Source organism: Arachis hypogaea, chromosome 11, assembly GCF_003086295.3.
Source record: "Arachis hypogaea cultivar Tifrunner chromosome 11, arahy.Tifrunner.gnm2.J5K5, whole genome shotgun sequence".
Taxonomy (NCBI): domain Eukaryota; kingdom Viridiplantae; phylum Streptophyta; class Magnoliopsida; order Fabales; family Fabaceae; genus Arachis; species Arachis hypogaea.
The window spans coordinates 67,390,640-67,404,064 of record NC_092046.1 but is presented as its reverse complement, the minus strand read 5'-3'; the positions used below and the strand labels follow the sequence as shown (position 1 = coordinate 67,404,064).

Genomic DNA, 13,425 nt, shown 5'->3' with positions numbered 1-13,425 from the left:
AGGAGGTTTTTCCTCTTCCTGAGGAAATTTCAGAGACTCTTTCAATTCCTCTGAATCCTCTAGATCAGGCAGAACATCTTTAAAGATGTTTTCCAGATCTGATTCGAGACTCTCAGCCATGTTGATCTCCTCCACCAAAGAGTCAATAAGATCAACTTTCATACAGTCTTTTGGTGTGTCTGGATGCTGCATGGCATTGACAGCATTCAACTTAAACTCATCCTCATTGACTCTTAGGGTGACTTCCCCCTTTTGAACATCAATGAAAGTTCGTCCAGTTGCTAGGAAAGGTCTTCCTAGAATGAGAGTAGCACTCTTGTGCTCTTCCATCTCCAGCACTACGAAGTCAGTGGGAAAGGCGAATGGCCCAACCCTGACAATCATGTCCTCAATCACGCCTGATGGGTATTTAATGGAGCCATCAGCAAGTTGGAGACATATCCGGGTTGGTTTAACTTCTTCAGTTAAACTAAGCTTTCTGATAGTGGATGCAGGTATTAGGTTGATGCTTGCCCCAAGATCACACAAGGCTGTCTTGGTGCAATTACCCTCTAATATGCATGGTATCAGAAAGCTTCCGGGATCTTTAAGCTTTTCAGGGAAGCTTTTCAGAATGACTGCACTGCATTCTTCAGTGAGGAGAACTTTTTCAGTTTCTCTCCAATCCTTCTTATGACTTAAGATCTCTTTCATGAACTTGGCAAAAGAAGGTATTTGCTCAAGTGCTTCTGCAAACGGAATCTTTATTTCAAGAGTCCTGAGATAATCTGCAAAGCGAGCAAATTGCTTATCCTGCTCCTCTTGGCGGAGTTTTTGAGGATAAGGTATCTTGGCTTTATATTCCTCAACTTTGGTTGCTGCAGGTTTATTTCCTACAGAAGTGGTTCAAGAAGCCCTTTTAGAGGGGTTGTCATCAGCACTTGTGTGTGTTTGATCCCTCACTGGCAATTGAGTGCTAGGGTTGGAAGCTGGAGTGACGTTAGACTCCAACTCCTCATCTGTTCCTGGCGTCTGAACGCCAGAACTGTGCTTCCTTTAGGCGTTCAACGCCAGTTCCTTACTTGTTTCTGGCGTTGAACGCCAGTCCTGAGCATGGTTTGGGCGTTCAGCGCCAGCCTTCCACCCAATTTCTGGCGCTAATTTTTCCCCGGGCTCTTACTGTCCTCAGATGAAATTTGGGTAGTTTGCTCATTTCTTGGCTTTCTGCTGCCTTAAGGTGGGGTATTTAATGTTTTCCCACTTCTTAATTGAACTGCTTGGCATTCTTCTGTTATTTGTTTTGACAGCTGCTGCTTTGTTTGCTTTAATTATTCTTCCTTATTTATATTAGCCATCCTTGTCTCTTGTAGTCTCTCCTTGAATTCGGCTAACTATTTTGTTAGAAAATCCAATTGCTGATTGAATTCAGTAGCTTGTTCAGCAGGACTGAGTTCAGTAGTCACTATTTTAGCCTCTTCTTTCATGGAAGGTTCGTTGCTTAAGTACAGATGCTGATTTCTGGCAACTGTATCAATGAGCTCTTGAGCTTCTTCAATTGTCTTTCTCATGTGGATAGATCCACCAGCTGAGTAGTCTAGAGACATCTGAGCTCTTTCTGTAAGCCCATAATAGAAGATGTCTAGCTGAACCCACTCTGAAAACATCTCAGAGGGGCATTTTCTTAGCATCTCTCTGTATCTCTCCCAGGCATCATAAGGAGATTCATTATCTCCTTGTTTAAAACCTTGGATGTCCAGTCTTAACTGTGTCATCCATTTTGGAGGAAAGTATTGATTCAGGAATTTTTCTGTCAGCTGTTTCCATGTCTTTATGCTAGCCTTAGGTTGGTTATTTAACCACCTCTTAGCTTGGTCTTTTACAGCAAATGGGAACAGTAATAATCTGTAGACATCCTAATCTACTTCCTTATTATGTACTGTGTCAGCAATTTGTAAAAACTGTGCCAGAAACTCTGTAGGTTCTTCCTGTGGAAGACCAGAATACTGGCAACTTTGCTCCACCATGATAATGAGCTGAGGATTCAACTCAAAGCTACTGACTCCAATGGAGGGTGTACTGATACTACTCCCATATGAAGCAGTGGTGGGGTTAGCATATGACCCCAGAGTCCTTCTAGACTATTCATTTCCACTTAGATCCATGATGGAGAAAGGGAGATGATGTAAAATAGAGAAAAAATATTTTTATTTATTTATTTATTTATTTATTTCGAAAATAAAATAAATTAAAATAAAATAAATAAAAATGGGTGAAGATTTTCGAAAAATGGAGAGAGAGAAAAAAAATGGTTAGGAAGTTTTGAAAAAGATATGATTGAAAGGATTTGATTGGAAAAGATATGATTTGAAAAAGATATAATTTTTAAATTTGATGACTAATTTAATGCTAATTTTTCGAAAATTATGAGTGGAATGAAGAAAAGATATATATATTTTTTTATTTTTGAATTTTATGATGAAAGAGAAAAACACACAAAAGACACACAACTTAAAATTTTCAAATCTAATGCTCCTTGTTTTCGAAAATTTTGAAGAATCACAAGAACAACAAGAACATGAAGGAGGAACACCAAACTTAAAATTTTTAGAAAACCAAACTAAAATTTTTGAAAATTAAAAAAAAGATTAACAAGAAAACACCAAACTTAAAGTTTGGCACAAGATTTAATCAAAGAAAAATTATTTTTGAAAAGAAAGATTTTAAAAAGAAGATACCCAATTACCAAGAACATAGACCAATGCTCTAGCCAATTGGGCAGTAAATGTAACACTTGTTTTGAAGAAGTATTTTTAATAACTAAGAATAAAACTTTTTTTTGAAAACTAATGTTTTGAAAAGGCAAAAAAAAAACAAGAAAAGATGCAGATCAAGAAAAACTAAAGATCAAACAAGAAAAGTAAACAAGAACAACTTGAAGATGAAGAAAGAACAAAGAACACAAATTTCGAAAAAAAAAAAGAGAAAATAAGAATTTAAAAAAAAGAAAATTTCAACCAAAAATAATAATAGAAGACTCAAAACCAAAAAGAAAAATTTTTCCTAATCTAAGCAACAAAATAAACTGTTAGTTGTCCAAACTCGAACAATCCCCGGCAACGGCGCCAAAAACTTGGTGCACGAAAATTACTTCACACTATGTAATTCCACACAACTAACCAGCAAGTGCACTGGGTCGTCCAAGTAATACCTTACGTGAGTAAGGGTCGAATCCCACGGAGATTGTTGGCTTGAAGCAATCTATGGTTATCTTGTAACTCTTAGTCAGGAAAACAATTCACTTATCAAATTGAATTACGAAAAATAAGAGAGTATGAAATAAATACTTATTATGCAGTAATAGAGAATATGTTGGGGTTTCAGAGATGCTTTGTCTTCTGAATTTCAACTTTTCTCTTGTATTCCTCTTCCCTCATGCATGCAAAAGTGCAAAGTTCCTTCCATGGCAAGCTCTATGTAAGGTGTCACCATTGTCAATGGCTACTTCCCATCTCCTCAGTGAAAATGGTCCAAATGCTCTGTCACAGCATGGCTAATCATCTAGAGGTTCTCGATCATACTGGAATAGGATTTACTATCCTTTTGCGTCTGTCACTACGCCCAGCACTCGTGAGTTTGAAGCCCGTCACAGTCATCCAATCCCAGAATCCTACTCGGAATACCACAGACAATGTTTAGACTTTCTGGATTCTCCTGAATGACGCCATCAATTCTAGCTTATACCACGAAGATTCTGATTATGGAATCTAAGAGATAATCATTCAATCTAATATAAAACGGAGGTGGTTGTCATGCACATGTTCATGGGTTGAGGAAGGTGATGAGTGTCACGGATCATCACCTTCTCCATAATTAAGCGCGAATGAATATCTTAGATAGGAACACGCATGTTTGAATGGAAAATAGAAGTACTTGCATTAATTCATCGAGACGCTGCAGAGCTCCTCACCCCCAACAATGGGGTTTAGAGACTCATGCTGCCAAAAGGTACAAATTTCAGATCTAAAATGTCATGAGATACCAAATAAATCTCTAAAAGTTGTTTAAATACTGAACTAGTAACCTAGGTTTACAGAAAATGAGTAAACTATGATAGATAATGCAGAAATCCACTTCTGGAGCCCACTTGGTGTGTGCTGGGGCTGAGACTAAAGCTTCTCACGTGCCTGGGCTGTTTTGGGCGTTCAACGCCAGGTTGTAACCTATTTCTGGCGTTGAACTCCAACTTGTAACCTGTTTCTGGCGCTGGACGCTAGACTGCAACATGAAACTGGCGTTGAACGCCAGTTTACGTCATCTATCCTTGAGAAAAGTATAGAGTATTATATATTGCTGGAAAGCCCTGGATGTCTACTTTCAAACACAATTGGAAGCGCGCCAATTGGACTCTTGTAGCTCCAGAAAATCCATTTTGAGTGTAGAGAGGTCAGAATCCAACAGCATCATCAATCCTTTTTCAGCCCGAATCAGATTTTTGCTCAGCTCCCTCAATTTCAGCTAAAAAATACCTGAAATTATAGAAAAGCACACAAACTCACAGTAAAGTCCAGAAATATGAATTTTTCCTAGAAACTAATGAAAATATACTAAAAACTTAACTAAAACATCCTAAAAACTACATGAAATTAACCCCAAAAAGCGTAAAAATATCCGCTCATTAGTAACCATTCCACTTTTTGATGCTGATAAACCACTATTTTATGGTTTATCTTGTGTTTAATTGAGTGGTTTTTATCAAGTCTTCACCCACTTATTCATATGATTTGCATGATTTTATAATCCCTTCTTAATATTGTTTTATGATTGAAAACTTGCTTCCTAGAGATCTTTAATTAGTATATTTTAATTCTCCTTTATACCATTCGATGTCGTGATCTGTGTGTTAAGTGTTTCAGACTTTATAAGGTAGGAATGGCTTAGAAAATGGAGAGAAAGCTTGCAAAAATAGAAGGAACATAAAGAAACTAAGGAGATGACCAGCGAACACCGACGCGCGCGCATGGTTCACGCGAGCACGAGGAATAGAGAAAAATGCAGTGACGCGTGCGCGTGCCTGACGCGTACGCGTGGATTGGAGTCTGCACAAATGACGCGAACGCGTGGATGACGCGTACGCGTGACAAAGAAAATCGCTGAATGACGCGAACGCATAGACGACACGTACGCGTAACCTGCACGATCTACAAAATTAACAGAAAACGCTGGGGGCGATTTCGGGCCGCGTTTTGACCTAGTTTTTGGCCCAGAAACACATAATAAAGCAAGGGAACATGCAGAGACTCAATACACAACTTCACACATACATTGATACATTCTCATTAGGATAGTTTTAGGTTTTTAGATCTGAATCTAGAGAGGAATTACTCTCCCTCTAGCTTCTCTTTACATTCCCATTTATTGTTTTTGCTTTTGGATATTGAATAAGTTATTACCTCCGTTGAAGATACTATTCTAGTTTGTTTTCTTACTTGCTCTTTTATTTATTCCATATTCTTAATTCTTTTTAAAGTAGTAAGTGGATTATTTTCATGGATTGTTAATGCAAAGGATTACTTTTACTTTTAATTAATTTATTTAAATTACCATGTCTTCTTTTTGTATGTTTATGAGCGTTATATTCATGTCAATGGAGTAGACTCTGTACTTGACATGGGGTTGATTAAAAGGAGACACTTGAATTGGAAGGCTTAAGTGATGGTTGAATTGGAAATTGTTGGCTAGTTCTGTATTTACTAACGCTAGACCTTCCCAAGGGAGAGGACTAGGATTTGCGAATAAGAGTTAGCTTAATCACTTGACTTTCCTTTATTTAGTAAGGGTTAACTAAGTGAAAACAACAACCTTTTTAATATTACACTTAAGAGACCCCAACAAGGATAGAACTTCCAATTAATCATTCCCCCAGTCAAGGCCTTTTATTTGGAATATTAATAATCATTCATAGTTTTTATTGCTTTAATTTACAATTATTTAATTACTTGTTATCCAAACTTAAACTCTCTTGAAAATTCATGATTAATAAAATAGCATCCTTTCTCGCAACTTGTTGGGAGACGATGGTGCACGAAATTGTGATATCAACTGCGCCAACAACTTGGTACGCAAGATCGTAATCTCAACTCTTTTTCACAACTCCACACAACTAACCAGCAAGTGCACTGGGTCGTCCAAGTAATAAACCTTACGTGAGTAAGGGTCGATCCCACGGAGATTGTCGGCTTGAAGCTAGCTATAGTCATCCTTGTAAATCTCAGTCAGACAGATTCAAATGGTTATGAAGTTTTGATAATTAAAATATAAATAAAATATAAAATAAGATAAAGTTACTTATGTAATTCATTGGTGGAAATTTCAGATAAGCGTCTGGAGATGCTTTGTTGCTTCTGAACCTCTGCTTTCCTATTGTCTTCTTCCAACCATGCGTTACCTCCTTCCATAGCAAGTTGTATGATCCTCTCGGATGAAAACAAATCCATATGCGCTGTCACCGCACGGCTAATCATCTCTCGGTTCCCGCTAGCGTCAGAATAAAACCATTCTCTTTTTGCACACTGTCTCTGCGCCCAACATTCGCAAGTTTGAAGCTCGTCACAGTCATCCCTTCCCAGATCCTACTCAGAATACCACAGACAAGGTTTAAACTTTCCGGATCTCAGGAATGCTGCCAATGGTTCTAGCCTATACCACGAAGATACTAATCTCACGGACTCGGTCCGTGTATTAGATATCCAAGAGAGTATACTCCAGCTGTCGTCCAATGACTACGTTGAACATCATGTAGACCGCTTTGTGGTTGTTAGGCACGTGATCTTGGCTAAGCGAGTAATGAAGATTGGGTGATTGTCACGGGTCACCCCTTCATTCTGACTTAACTGAATTAAGAACAAGAGTATATCTTGGAGAAGAAGTAGGCGTGAATTGAAGGAAAAACAATAGTACTTGCATTAATTCATGAAGAACAGCAGAGCTCCACACCTTAATCTATGGGGTGTAGAAACTCCATCGTAGAAAATATATAAGTGAAAAAGATCTAGGCATGGCTGTGAGGCCAGCCTCCCAAATGATAGTCTATGATTACAAAAGTTCCAAAAGACTCCTTTAATAAATCACTAAAAGTAGTTTTTATACTAAACTAGTAACTAGGGTTTACAGAAAATGAGTAACTAAGTGCAGATAGTGTAGAAATCCACTTCCGGAGCCCACTTGGTGTGTGCTTGGGTTGAGCATTGAAGCTTTTTCGTGCATAGGCTATTCCTGGAGTTAAACGCCAGCTTTGGTGCCAGTTTGGGCGTTTTACGCTAAGATGTTTTAGGCTGACTTTGAACGCCAGTTTATGCCATCAAATCTCGGGCAAAGTATGGACTATTATATATTGCTGGAAAGCCCAGTGTCTACTTTCCAACGCAATTGAGAGCGCGCAAATTGGGTTTCAATAACTTCAGAAACTCCACTTCGAGTGTAGGGAGGTCAGAATCCAACAGCATCTACGGTCCTTTTTCAGCCTCTGAATCAGATTTTTGCTCAGGTCCCTCAATTTCAGCCAGAAAATACCTGAAATCACAGAAAAACACACAAACTCATAGTAAAGTCCAGAAATGTGATTTTTGAATAAAAAATAATAAAAATATAATAAAAAGTAATTAAATCATACTAAAAACTATGTAAAAATAATGCCAAAAAGGGTATAAATTATCCGCTCATCACAATACCAAACTTAAATTGTCGCTTGTCCCCAAGCAGCTAAAAACAAAATAGGATAAAAAGAAGAGAAAATACAAAGAATTCCAAATATCGATGAAGCTCACTTCCAATTAGATGAGCGGGGCTAGTAGCCTTTTTGCTTCTGAACAGTTTTGGCATCTCACTTTATCCTTTGAAGTTCAGAATGATTGGCATCTATAGGAACTTAGAGTTCAGATAGTGCTATTGATTCTCCTAGTTCAGTATGTTGATTCTTGAACACAACTACTTTATGAGTCTTGGCCGTGACCCTAAACATTTTGTTTTCCAGTATTACCACCGGATACATAAATGCCACAGACATATAACTGGGTGAACCTTTTCAAATTGTGACTCAGCTTTACTAGAGTCCCCAGTTAGAGGTGCCCAGAGCTCTTAAGCACACTCTTTTTGCTTTGGACCACGACTTTAACCACTCAGTCTCAAGCTTTTCACTTGACACCTTCACGCCACAAGCACATAGTTAGGGACAGCTTGATTTAGCCGCTTAGGCCAGTATTTTATTCCTTTGGGCCCTCCTATCCATTAATGCTCAAAGCCTTGGATCCTTTTTACCCTTGCCTTTTGGTTTAAAGGGCTATTGGCTTTTTCTGCTTGCTTTTTCTTTTTTTTTTTTCTTCTTTTTTTCTTTATTTTTTTCTTTATTTTTTTTTTCATTTTTTTCTTCACAAGCTTTTGCTTTCACTACTTTTTCTTTCTTCAAGAATCAATTTTATGATTTTTCAGATTATCAATAACATTTCTCCTTTTTCATTATTCTTTCAAGAGCCAACAATTTTAACATTCATAAACAAAAAATTCAAAAATATGCACTGTTCAAGCATTCATTCATAAAACAAAAGGTATTGCCACCACATCAAAATAACTGAACTAATTTCAAGATAGAATTCGAAATCATGTACTTCTTGTTCTTTTGCAATTAAAAACATTTTCATTTAAGAAAGGTGATGGATTCATACGACATTCATAGCTTTAAGACATAGACACTAGACACTAATGATCATGTAATAAAGACACAAACATAGACAAAACATAAAGCATAATTTTCGAAAAATAGAAAAATAAAAACATGGAAATTAAAGAACGGGTCCACCTTAGTGATGGCGGCTAGTTCTTCCTCTTGAAGATCTTATGGAGTGCTTGAGCTCCTCTATATCTCTTCCTTGCCTTTGTTGCTCCTCCCTCATGGCTCTTTGCTGATTTTATTGAAGATAATGGAGTGCTCTTGGTGCTCCATCCTTAGTTGTCCCATGTTAGAACTCAGTTTTCTTAAGGAGGTGTTGATTTGCTCCCAATAGTTTTGTGGAGGAAAGTGCATCCCTTGAGGCATCTCAGGGATTTCATGATGAGAAACTTCCTCATGCTCTTCTTGAGGTCCATGAGTGGGCTCTCTTGTTTGCTCCATCCTTTTCTTAGTGATGGGCTTGTGCTCTTTAATGAGGATGTCTTTCTCTATGACAATTCCAGCTGAATTGCATAGGGTACAAATGAGATGAGGGAAGGCTAACCTTGCCAAAGTGGAGGGCTTGTCCGCCACCTTGTAGAGTTCTAGGGATATGATCTCATGAACTTCTACTTCCTCTCCAATCATGATGCTATGGATCATGATGGCCCGGTCTATTGTAACTTCAGACCGGTTGCTAGTAGGAATGATAGAGCATTGGATGAACTCCAACCATCCCCTAGCCACAGATTTGAGGTCAAGCCTTCTTAGTTGAACCGGCTTACCTCTAGAGTCTCTCTTGCATTGAGCACCTTCCACACAGATGTCCCTAAGGACTTGGTCCAACCTTTGATCAAAGTTGACCCTTCTAGGGAAAGGGTGAGGATTTCCTTGCATCATTGGCAAGTTGAATGCTAGCCTCACATTTTCTGGACTAAAATCCAAGTAGTTCCCCCGAACCATTGTGAGCCAATTATTTGGGTTCGGGTTCACACTTTGATCATGGTTCTTAGTGATCCATGCATTAGCATAGAACTCTTGAACCATTAAGATCCCGACTTGTTGAATGGGGTTGGTGAGAATTTCCTAACCTCTTCTTCGAACATCATGTTGGATCTCCGGATATTCACTCTTTTTGAGCTTAAAGAGGACCTCGGGGATCACCTTTTTCTTGGCCACAACTTCATAGAAGTGGTCTTGATGGACTTTTGAGATGAATCTCTCCATCTTTCATGACTCAAAGGTGGAAGCAATTGTCTTCCCTTTCCTCTTTCTAGAGGTTTCTCCGGCCTTAGGTGCCATTAGTGGTTATGGAAAAACAAAAAGCTTAGCTTTTCCCACACCAAACTTAGAAGGTTTTCTCGTCCTCGAGCAAAAAAAGAAAGAAAGGAGTAGAAGAAGAAGAAATGAAGGAGATGGAGGTGAGGAGAGGGTTCGGCCTAGGGGGGTTTTAGTGTGTATGTTTGTGTGAAATTGAAGGTAGTGAGGAGGGGTATTTATAGGGTAAGAGGGGGGGTTTCGGCCATGTGTGGGTGGGTTTGGGAGGGAAATAGTTTGAATTTGAATGGTGAGGTAGGTGGGGTTTTATGATGGATGGATGTGAGTGGTGAAGAGAGTATGGAGAAGAGGGTAAGATTTGATAGGTGAATGGTGTTTGGGGAAGAGGTATTGAGGTGATTGGTCAAGGGTGTATGGGGAAGAGTGTTATGGAAAGGTGTGAAGAAGAGAGAAGAAGAAGTGGGGTAGGTAGGGATCCTGTGGGGTCCACAGATCCTGAGGTGTCAAGGAATTTGAGTCCCTGCACCAATCTGGCGTTCAAACACCCATTCTGTGCCAATTTTGGCATTTAACGCCAGCTCTACTACCTTTTCTAGCATTAAACACCAGCCCTGCTACCTTTCCTGGCGTTAAACGCCACTCTACTACCCATTTCTGGCGTTAAACGCCAGCCAGATGCCCATTTCTGATGTTTAACGCCAGACTATGCCAGACAGCCCTTTTTGGCGTTAAACGCCCAGTGTGCTGCCCATTCTGGCGTTTAACGCCCAGAATGCTGTTAGGCTGGGCGTTAAACGCCCATTCTACTATCCTTACTGGCGTTTAAACGCCAGTAAGCCTGTCCTCCAGGGTGTGCTATTTTTAATGCTATTTTTCATTCTGTTTTTGATTTTTCAGTTGTTTTTGTGACTTCACATGATCATCAACCTAAAGAAAAGATAAAAATAACAATGGAAAATAAATAAACATAATTAAATAGCATTGGATTACCTCCCAACAAGTGCTTCTTTAATGTCAATAGCTTGACAGTGAGCTCTTAGAGAGCTTCACAGAGACTCAGAGCTTGATGTTGACCTCCCAACACCAAACTTAGAAGTTGAGTGTGGGGGCTCTGTTTGACTCTGTATTGAGAGAAACTTTTCATGCTTCCTCTCCATGGTTACAGAAGAAGATCCTTGAGCCTTAAACACAAGGTAGTCCTCATTCACTTGAAGGACTAACTCTCCTCTGTCCACATCAATCACAGCTCTTGCTGTGGCTAGGAAGGGTCTTCCAAGGATGATGGATTCATCTTCATCCTTCCTAGTCTCTAGGATTATGAAGTCAGCAGGGATGTAATAGCCTTCAACCTTCACTAAGATATCCTCTACAAGCCCATAAGCATGTTTTCTTGAATTGTCTGCCATCTCTAGTGAGATTCTTGCAACTTGCACCTCAAAGATCCTAGTTTCTCCATTACAGAGAGGGGCATGAGGTTTATACTTGACCCAAGGTCACACAGAGCCTTCTTAAAGGTCATGGTGCCTTGGTACAAGGTATTAAGAACTTTTCAGGATCCTATTTCTTCTGAGGTAATTTCAGTTGAACCAGATCATTCAGTTCATTGATGAGCAATGAGGGTTCATCCTCCCAAGTCTTATTACCAATTAACTTGGCATTCAGCTTCATGATTGCTCCTAGATACTGAGCAAGTTACTCTTCAGCAATATCTTCATCCTCTTCAGAGGAAGAATACTCATCAGAGCTCATGAATGGAAACAGAAAATTCAGTGGAATCTCTATGGTCTCTATATGAGCCTCAGATTCCTTTGGTTCCTCATTATGGAACTCCTTGGAGGCCAGTGAATGTCCATTGAGGTCTTCCTCACTGGAAATCACTACCTTTCCCTCCTCTACAGGTTCGTCCATGTGGGACGTGTTTATGGCCTTGCACTCTCTTTTTGGATTCTCTTCTGTATTGCTTGGGAGAGTACTAGGAGGGAGTTCAATAACTCTTTTACTCAGCTGACCCACTTGTGCCTCCAAATTTCTAATGGAGGACCTTGCTTCAGTCATAAAACTGAGAGTGGTCTTAGATAAATCAGAGACTACAGTTGCTAAGTCAGAGTGGCTCTACTTAGAATTCTCTATCTGTTGCTGAGAAGATGATGGAAAAGGTTTGCTATTGCTAACCCTATTTCTTCCACCATTATTACTATTGAAGCCTTGATTAGGCTTCTGTTGATCTTTCCATGAGAGATTAGGATGATTCCTCCATGAAGGATTGTAGGTGTTTCCATAGGATTCTCCCAAGTAATTCACCTCTGCCATTGCAGGATTCTCAGGGTCATAGGCTTCTTCTTCAGAGGAAGCCTCCTTAGTACTGCCTGATGCAGCTTGCATTCCAGACAGACTCTAAGAAATCATATTGACTTGCTGAGTCAATATTTTATTCTGAGCCAATATGGCATTCAGAGTATCAATCATATTGACATGAACTGGTTATTTGCAACTATTTTAATGAGTTCCTGGGCTTCTGCAGGCGTCTTCTTCAGATGAAGAGATCCTCTAGCAGAGTGGTCCAATAACATCTTGGACAATTCAGACAGACCATCATAGAATATACATATGATGCTCCATTCTGAAAACATGTCAGAAGGACACCTTCTGATCAATTACTTGTATCTTTCCCAAGCTTCATAGAGGGATTCACCTTCCTTCTGTCTGAAGGTTTAGACTTCCACTCTAAGCTTGCTCAATTTTTGAGGTGGAAAGAATTTGGCCAAGAAAGCATTGACCAACTTTTCCTAAGATTTCAGGCTATCTTTAGGTTGTGAGTCTAACCATGTCCTAGCTCTGTCTCTTACAACAAAGGGGAAAAGCATAAGTCCGTAGACCTCAGGATTAACCTCATTGGTCTTAACAGTGTCACAAATTTGCAAGAATTCAGCTAAAAACTGATGAGGATCTTCCAATGGAAGTCCATTAAACTTGCAATTCTGCTGCATCAGAGAAACTAATTGAGGCTTAAGCTCAAAGTTGTTTGCTCCAATTGCAGAAATTGAGATGCTCCTTCCACAGAAGTCAGAAGAGGGTGCAATAAAATCACCAAGCATATTCCTTGCATCTCCACCATTGTTGTTGGGTTCGGCCATCTCTTCTTCTTTTTCAAAAAAAATCTGTCAGGTCCTCTGCAGAGTGTTGTGCTTTAGCTTCTCTTAGCTTCCTTTTTAGAGTCCTTTCAGGTTCCAGATCAGCTTCAACAAGAATGTTCTTATCTTTTCTCCTGCTCATATGAAAAAGAAGAGAACAGAAAAGAATAGAAATCCTCTATGTCACAGTATAGAGATTCCTTTATGTGAGTAGAAGAATAGAAGAGTAGAATGAAGAAGAGAGAAGATGAAGAATTCGAACACAGAGAGGGAGAGAGGGTTCGAATTATAAGAAGAAGAGAAGTGTTAATAAATAAATAAATAAATAGAAAGAGA

At 39.2% G+C, this 13,425-nt stretch overlaps 1 non-coding gene across 1 annotated transcript; it reads left to right on the top strand.

The window, feature by feature from the left end:
• Positions 1-12,586: 12,586 nt before the first annotated feature.
• Positions 12,587-12,690, top strand: LOC112724280 (small nucleolar RNA R71). Its single transcript, XR_003163451.1, has one exon. It is a non-coding gene; the product is annotated as a small nucleolar RNA R71 (small nucleolar RNA).
• Positions 12,691-13,425: the final 735 nt, after the last annotated feature.